Here is a 9,266-nt window from a genome sequence, read left to right as displayed (position 1 = left end):
GTGGAAATCAAATATTGTTCGGAAAGCTCTTCCCAACACTGTTGCAGAAGTTCACACAAATGTGTTGGGCTTGTAGGTTGCTTTTTCTTTCACCCTTCTGTCCAGTTCATCCCATGTTTTGGGTCATTATCTTGCTGTGGGATGAACCCCTGACCAACTAGGCGTATTGCATGGAACTGCAAAAGGCTGTGGTAGCCGTTTTGGTTCAGGGTGCTGCTCACTCCAACAAAAGAGCCCCAGATCATCACCTCCTCCATGTTTGACAGTTGGTGTCACACACTGAAGAACCATCCTTTCACCTACTCGATGGCATACAAAAACCCAGCGTGATGAACCGAAGATTTAAATTTTTGATTCATCGGTCCATTAGACCTTCTTCCAGTCTTCAGTAGTCCACTGGCGGTGCTTCATGGCCCAGGCAAGCCTCTTTTTCTTATTTTGCCATCTTAGCAATGGCTTTCTTACTGTCACTCGACCTGTCAAACCTGCAGCTCGACGTCTTCTCTTCACAATTGACACTGAGATTGCTCACTTCGACCAGTGTTAAGCTGTGCTTGAAGCTGTTGTCCTGTGAGCCGCCTCTCACGCAAGCTGTTGACTCTCAGAAACTTGTCTTCTGATTGTGTTGTGGCTTTGGGTCTGCCAGACCTCTTCCTGACAGAGTTTCCTCCAGTTTCCGAGGGCCTTTTGATGGTGTAGGAAACTGTACTTAAAAACTGTGCTTCAATTTCAATAAAAACTGGAGAAATGGGGGTGTTCTAAAACTTTGGACTGGTAGTGTATGTTATAATGAAACTATACAATGTTGAAGTATATACATTTGTTTAGCCAGGCATTCACAAAAATGACAACTTGATGTGTGACAATGCAAACTCTATTCCAAACGTTTGGGCCACAGTTTATCTTTCTATTCAAATTACATCCATCCATCCATTCATCCATTCATTTTCAAAACCGCTTATAACCCCAATTCCGAAAAAGTTGGGACAGTATGGAAAATGCAAAAAACCAATCACATTATTAACACATTATTTTATGTTTTACTTTGTGAATTTAATTTATTTTTGAAAATATACACTCATTTCAAATCTGATGACTGCAACACACTCCAAAAAAGTTGGGACCGTCCGCTGTTTACCACTGTGAAACATCACCTTTTCTTTTAATAATGCTTATTAACCATTGGGGCACTGAAGACACCAGTTGGTTAAATTTAGCAAGCGGAATTTCCCCATTTTCCATTTTTCCATTATGCATTTCTTCAGCTGTGCAACTGTATGGGGCCTTCGTTGCCTTATTTTGCGCTTCATAATGCACCACACATTCTCAGGTCAGACAGGTCAGGACTGCAGGCAGGCCATGCTAGCACCTGCACTCTCTGCTTACGCAACCATGCGCTTGTAATCCGGGCTGAATGCTTTGTCCTGCTGGAAAATGCAGGGACGTCCCTGGAAAAGACGATGTCTGGATGGCAGCATATGTTGCTCCAAAATGTGTACATATCTTTCTGCATTAATGGTGCCCTCACAGATGTGCAAGTTACCCATGCCATGGGCACTGACACACCCCCATACAATGACAGACACTGGCTTTTGGACCTGACACTGATAACAGCTTGGATATCATTGTCTGTAAGCCATGTTTCTGTCACTCCTACAACATCATAGTCACCCGCCAGCACTGTGGCTTCTAGGTCTAACATCTTGTTCCTTATACTCCTGGCACTGAGGTACAAACATTTCAGGACTTTCCTACTAGCAGTATCCATTGTTTTTCTTTCCTTAGTGGAACATCTCCCATTGTCAGAGCTCCCTGCCCCCCTGGTCCCTAGTTTAAAAGATTCTCAATTACTCTGCACATATGCTCTCCCAATGCATCAGCTCCCCCTCTGTTTAGATGTAGACCGTCCGGTTTACATCCAGCTCCCATCTATCCCAGAAGAAAGACCAATGCTCCATAAACCCAAACCCCTCTTTCCTACACCAAGATTTCAACCACGTGTTAAATTTTCTAATCTCTGCCTGTCACCCTGGCCATGCACGTGGCACCGGAAGTATTTCAGAGAAAACTACCATGGAGGTTCTGCTCTTTAGTTTAGTTCCTAACTCTTTAAATTTGTCTTGCAGAACCTCTGCCCTACCCTTCCCTATGTCATTGGTTCCAATGTGGACCATGACCAGTGGATTCCCCCTGGCTTTGGCCTGCAGCCTGTCTACAAGTTAAGATCTGCAACCTGAGCACCAGGCAGGCAAGATACCATGCGGGTCTCCTTATCACTAGAACACACTGTGTGATCTACACCTCTAAGAATCGAGTCTCGAACTATTACTACCTCCCTGTTCTGGGGGGGGAGTGGGCACCATGGTGCTCTGGTGCTCAATTGCCCTCCCATCACCCTCTGAGCTGTCACTCGGTGTCCAGGAGTTGGAACCTGTTGGGCAATACTAGCTCTTGGGATGTGTCTAGGGGTTGTGCGCGCCCTTTTCTGTGGTTACGACTTACTGTAATCCAGCAGTTCTGTACACTTTCCTGCTCTAAGGCCTCAACTCTCCTAGGTTTTGGCGTGCACACCATCTCTCTCATGGGCTGATTGACCAATTCTTCTATATCCCTAATACAGCGGAGATCAACAAACTGGGCCTCAAGATCACGAACCTTGATCCCTAGGATTTCAACTTGACGACAACGTTCACAAATAAAATCTTGGATGAGTTAATCCAGGAAGGCAATCATTCTGCATTTTGATATCACAAATGCATACTAATTAGCATCCGGTTTCGGCTGCTTTCCGTGTTATAGTCTCTCTCCTTCTTCGGAAGAGTCCCCCAGTAGATGTGAATAACTCCGCTCTCAGACTGGCATCCTGTCACTGTTAATGTCTGACACTGCCCTGTTCATTGTGAACACACTCAGCGGTATTGCCATTCTCTATGACATTTTTCCTGTTTATTTGTGTTTCTCCTTAATAGTTTGTAGAAAAAAGATTATACACACGCACATCTAAAATACCTTAGAAGGTGCTGGGTATCGAAAAAGATCATATCAATTAAAAAGAAAAGAATACCTGCACACTTACTTATAGCTCAAAAAAATCATAAGAATCATTATTTAGCTGGTGCTTCTCAGGTTTTTAACAATGTGTGCGGGTATTCTTTTCCTTGATAGTTTGTACCATATGCATTTATCATATATCAAAAGAAAGAATAGGTTGTGGCCTTAAGGGCTAATCGGCTGACAGAGTACAAACAAACTCGAGCAGATGCATTAGTCCTGTACACTGTGAGAAATGGCCGATTTCGCCAGCCTGGAGCTCAAGATAGGAAGATCTGACATATGCGAGTCAAACATCGTTTGAAAGTTCCTGGTCTCTAGTTTCTATATTTTATTTTATTTTATTATTTATATTTTGATAAATGTATTTGATACATGTATTTATAATGATCTTGAAAATAATGGGGTGGAGTGTAAAGGGTTAAGTTACACGTCAACGGATGTTAATTAGTATGCATTTTTGATATCAAAAATAGAACCGGAAGCTAATTAGAATGCATTTTTGATATCAAAAATTCAATTTCTGATATACAAAATACAATTTCTGATATCAAGAATGATCTTGTATTTTTGATATCAACAATTGTATTTTTGATATCAGAAATTGTATTGTGGATATCAAAGATTCAATTCTTGATATCAAAGATTGAATTCTTGATATGGATTAAATGTCACAACGGCTTGCCATACCGTTTGCCATTCATTTTGTAGCTCACTTGATGTCATCCTACGAATAAGTTGCCGGTCATCCCGGTCAGTGGAGAGTCATTTTCGTCGGTCTGTAGCTTTGTTGTCCACAATGTCTGCTGCAACCGCCGTCTGCAACCCAACGCTCACTGTATCCCTCTGCCAGTAAAGCCAGAATTGAACCCTTCTTTTCCTCACTCACAACTTTCCTTTTCAACTCTTTTGGCATGGTCAATAGTTATTTTTTATTCCAATTACTTTTGAGATACTACTAGCACTGTTTTTGCCATCCAGCTGGTCCTATTGCAAGAGGATAGTGATGACCACAGCAGTGGTTTTTATACTTTTCCACGTTAAATAAGATTTGGTTCAGGTGATCACCTAATCAGTAGCTCATTCAGTAGTACGAGGTGTGCTTGTGTTGGAATTCAACAGACACTGGAATGGAATGGCTGCCATACATGTAGAGATGGTGATTTAAGAAAAATGTGCAGTGGTCTCTTAATATTTTCCAGAGCTGTATAAATATAATGCTTAAACATTAAACTTCTACTACACTCTATCCATTATTGAGGTTGCAAATGTCATGTTCATCTGTCTATCTGTACTGTGCAGTGTGTGTGTGTATGTGTAAGGAAGTGAAACCAACAAGCCTATAATAACCATTGGTCACTTAGCAGACATTTTTAGATTAAGCGGGAACTATGCAAACGTTAACTCACTTAGGACGTCAGTTTTAAACTTTACATTGTGAGGTACTCTCAAAGCAGCTTTGTTTCTGTGCAATGAAAGGATATTGAACTGTAATCCACAGACACTTTCTAATGAACATAAATTAGTAAAACTAACATCCTCAGCAAACAGCCACCACTGTAAGTGACCAGCAGAGGTCAGGAACACTGCCAGGTACTGATTCACTTTGAATAACACATCTATATGGAAAATAAATCGATAGATAAAGACTTGAAGACTTTAAATATATAATACAATTAAAACTACATTAATGATAAAAATTGAAATAACAATCATATTTAATCAACAAGACGATGCATCAGAGCCGAGCTGGACATGCACTGAGAATAATGAAGATAATGCGGACAGTTCCACACTGGAAGGCATGTAGTGCGTCTCAAAAGAGTCCAAGAGCAGGACAGCGAGTCCGTCATTGTGTACCAGACCTGTGAACACCTGCCAAAACCCGGTCATGTAGAAGAGACCTCTTTTAGTAAGAGTGAAGGGCTGCCCCAGGAAGATCAACAGAGACCTTCAGCGCCTGGACAGCCTGCAGCCACACTGGGAGAGTAAGAGCAGCACGTCAGCAGAGACCAGGCCTTCAGAAACACACCGAGCACGGAGAGAGCGTCTGCATGACTAGACCAGAAGCAAACCCAGAACCGTGCATGTACTTATACCACAAAACCCTGTACTTGGTACTAAACCCACCTCATCCTAATGCTCTCTTTTGAAACACACGAGATTGGGAAATTATTCATCACATTAATAACAAGGCTAAATACATGATGCGCCTACGGTTACAATATAGTGTGGCTGCAGTCAGACACCGATCTATTCAGAAGAAACAATTGTAACTGGCAATTAGCAATTAATGGAGTTTTTTAATAAAACCAAAGGCTCAAATATATAGTGTATAGACACTAAAAATCAGGGAATCATGACTCTCATTGATTATGCATGAAATCCTCAGGTGAAAGCTTTCTAACATCTCCCACAGAATAAAAAAACAAGAGAAAAACAAGGGTCAGGTGCCTTTTACTGCTCATACCAATCATGAATGAAATCATTCATTATTTTATTGAACTGCTGACCAAAAGGTTAAGTAAGACTCCTGTTCCCTTCCCTCTCCTGTCCCCTCCGCACACTCCCTCCCCCCACCCTTCTCTCTCTCTCCATCCTTCCTTACCTCAATCATGGGCTCCTTCTCACCATCTCCATTCCTTCTCTCCAGCTGGTATCCCATTCTTATCTTGCATTTATTTATGTTCTTATTATTTATGTAATTGTCTAATCGCAAACTCCCCGAGGCAAGCTGTCAAGAGGAATGATTCATAAACAACATTCACCACTGTGTGGGTCTTGGCTGCTTTTATACATTATACACTACAGACTGTACTGTTGCTGGCATTATGAGGCTGTATTATCCAAGCAAAAACTACCTCCAATGACTTTCATGGTAGACACCACAGATAGGCAGGCTCCATTCTCCTTCTCTGTCGGTCCTTTTCTTGAACAGAACAGTCTAGAATAACACTGTTGAAACTGCCAAGATTTTCTGTTTGAGTTTCCACTTCATTTTCAGAAACAAGTGTCCTCCCAGAAAAAGCTCTTGATGAAACGAGGGGCCCTGCAAGTGCTGAAAGGAAAACATAAAAAATAAAACAGTTGTGATGGAAATCACATAAACATGTATCAAAAGAGATTGGTGGTGGATTATGGTATACTTTTGAATAACTAGGGTTTCGCAGAGGGTCGGAAACTTTCCATGGGATGTTAAGGCCGGGAATTTGGGCAATTTCTTTTTTAGCAGTTCGAAATACACATAATAAGGAAATTCTAGGTCTTATGGCATGTTTTGGTTAAAATATCCTCATTAAAAGGAAAACCAGTAGAATTGAATGCACAGCACACTCTTCTATCACATGCACAGCGCACTCATCTCTCACATGCACAGCTGATTGTCAGACACCTGCACACTACTGCACTGTCTGAGCCAAGGACATGCTATCTGGTAAGGTTTGATTACATTACTGGAGTGAATATATTTATATGACATATTATATTTCAAAAACTAGCAAATAGTAGGGATGTGCATGACTATCGGTAATTCCACATCTGTTGTCCACGACTATTCGAATAGTCACCCCTCCATAGGCTTACATTAAATGTGAAATAATGCAACCTGACAATTTGTGCAATTGCAAAAAGTTCTAAACTTAAAAACCCTAAACAAGAGGCTAAGCTTGAGACAGATGTCCAAGCAGTGAACATTGAGGAAGTCCAGAGAGACATTGAGGCCATAGAGGAAGATCCCCAAGTGTCATCATTTTACAGATTTATATTGAAAGGATTTTTTTGGAGTGGGATCACAGGGAATTAATTATTCAATATTCCTTTTTTTAATTATTAAACAACCCCATGTAAAGTCAAGTAATTTAATTAAAGTTCAACTCATAAATAAAGTTGATTTTTTAAAATTTCTATTAGAAGGGTTTGCAATTATGTCTGCTTATAATAAGGTAAAAAGTTTGTTTTGGTCTGCATATGACATGGGAAATATAGCCTATGCAAATAAGCCCAAAACTTTCATATTATTTCCCATATATTCCCCTTTGAACATTCTGTAAATTGTGCAACCTTATGAACAACCATTAACATGTAAGCATATAACAGGTTATGCTATGGCTTAAAGCAGAATACACATTCATGTAATAAAGAAAAAAATATTTCTATATATATGTGTGTGTGTGTGTGTGTGTGTGTCTGTGCGCATATATACACCGATCAGCCATAACATTATGACCACTGACAGGTGAAGTGAATAACACTGATAATCTCATTATCATGGCACCTGTCAGTGGGTGGGATATATTAGGCAGCAAGTGAACATTTTGTCCTCAAAGTTGATGTGTTAGAAGCAGGAAAAATGGGCAAGCGTAAGGATCTGAGCGACTTTGACAAGGGCCAAATTGTGATGGCTAGCCCTGCCACAAAGCAAAAATGGTTCAGGAATAGTTTGAGGAACACAACGAGTTCAAGGTGTTGACTTGGCCTCCAAATTCCCCGGATCTCAATCCAATCAAGCATCTGTGGGATGTGCTGGACAAACAAGTCCGATCCATGGAGGCCCCACCTCGCAACTTACAGGACTTAAAGGATCTGCTGCTAACGTCTTGGTACCAGATACCACAGCACACCTTCAGAGGTCTAGTGGAGTCCATGAAAGGACTGATCAGGGCTGTTTTGGCCGCAAAAGGGGGACCTACACAATATTAGGCAGGTGGTCATAATGTTATGGCTGATTGGTGTACACAAATACAGACATGGCAAAAAGTATTGGTACCCTTACATTTTATTCAAATAATGCACCATTCACACTGAAAAGTGTTGAAATGAAAATATCTTGTCATCCATACATGCATGTCTTTGGTTTGCAGTGGAACAAAACAAAAAACTCTGTGTAAAGAACTGAATTCTTGCTTATTCTATAAAGACATTCTAAAATGCCCTGGACAATATTATTGATGCCCTCAGTGATGTTTTGGGGTTGCTTTGCTGCCTCTGGCACTGGGTGCCTTGAATCTGTTCAGGGCACGATGAAATCAAAAGACTATCGGGATTTTGGCGCGAAACGTACAGCCCAGTGTCAGAAAGCTGTGTCTCAGTCGCAGGTCATGGGTCTCCAGCAGGATAATGACCCGAAACATACCTCAAAATGCACCAAAGAATGGATGAGAAGAATACATTGGACCGTTCCGAATTGGTCTTCTATGAGTCCTGGGTTGCATAAACATAGACAAAGTCTTTGTCTCAGTATGATAATAAGTCCTACTAACGATAGACACTCTGTTAAGACCGATGCATATAACAGTCTTTCCTTAGACTGGTCTGAGACTGGTCTTACTTAGTCAATTACACATTGCAATCTGGGAATTTTAAGACAAAAGAAAAAAAAACATGGCGGACGTTTCTCTAAAACACCAATGATCACAGTTAACTGATAATCTATGCTAGTTATTGAAATTTAATGTAGAGAAATGTATCAATTGTGCACCATTTTCGGAAACTTTCACTAACACATTCAAACACAAGGTGTGGGATGAAATTAAAAAGTTAACATCGTCAAACCATTGTATGTGGGCTGTGAGGTCTGTAAAATATCCAGTTGGTTATTGCAGTGTGTCGGGAGGGGACTGTGTTTGTTGGGGTCACAGGGGGTGGACAGGGGGTGAGAGCCGGCGGGAGGCTCCGCCTGTCAGCCTCCGTGTCGCAGTGACTCGCAGCACTTTCAATGGAAAGACAGAATCAGTTCCAAGTTAGCCTGGTGGGGAGGAGGCTAACTTTTGAGGCTAAGTCTTAGTCAGTCTTAATTTTTATGCAACTGACTAACTTGCATAGACTAGTCTAACTGTCAAATTAAGACCAGTCTAATGGTTTAGACCAGTCTAATACAGTTTTATGCAACTGGGCCCTGATCTAAATCCCATCAAACATCTATGGAAAGAGCTGTAACTCGCAGGCACCCATCAAACCAGAGAGAAGTGGAGCTGTTTGCTCAAGAAGAGTGGGCCAAACTACCAGTCGAGAAGTGTAGAAATCTCATTCAGAGATGCAGACAGCGCTTGTTTACATTAATTGTCTCTAAAGGCTGTGCAATGAAATATTAGGTTAAGGGTCCCAATATTTTTGTCCATGGCATTTTCATTTGTTTTACTATTTAAAGTAATGTGTCTGTGTCAATGTGTCTAATGTGCAAAGTTTCTGTTCCATTGAATGTGAAATGAAGAATGATA

Source organism: Amia ocellicauda, chromosome 3 (assembly GCF_036373705.1).
Source record: "Amia ocellicauda isolate fAmiCal2 chromosome 3, fAmiCal2.hap1, whole genome shotgun sequence".
Taxonomy (NCBI): domain Eukaryota; kingdom Metazoa; phylum Chordata; class Actinopteri; order Amiiformes; family Amiidae; genus Amia; species Amia ocellicauda.
The sequence above is the reverse complement of the archived record's forward strand: the minus strand, read 5'-3'. Positions refer to the sequence as shown.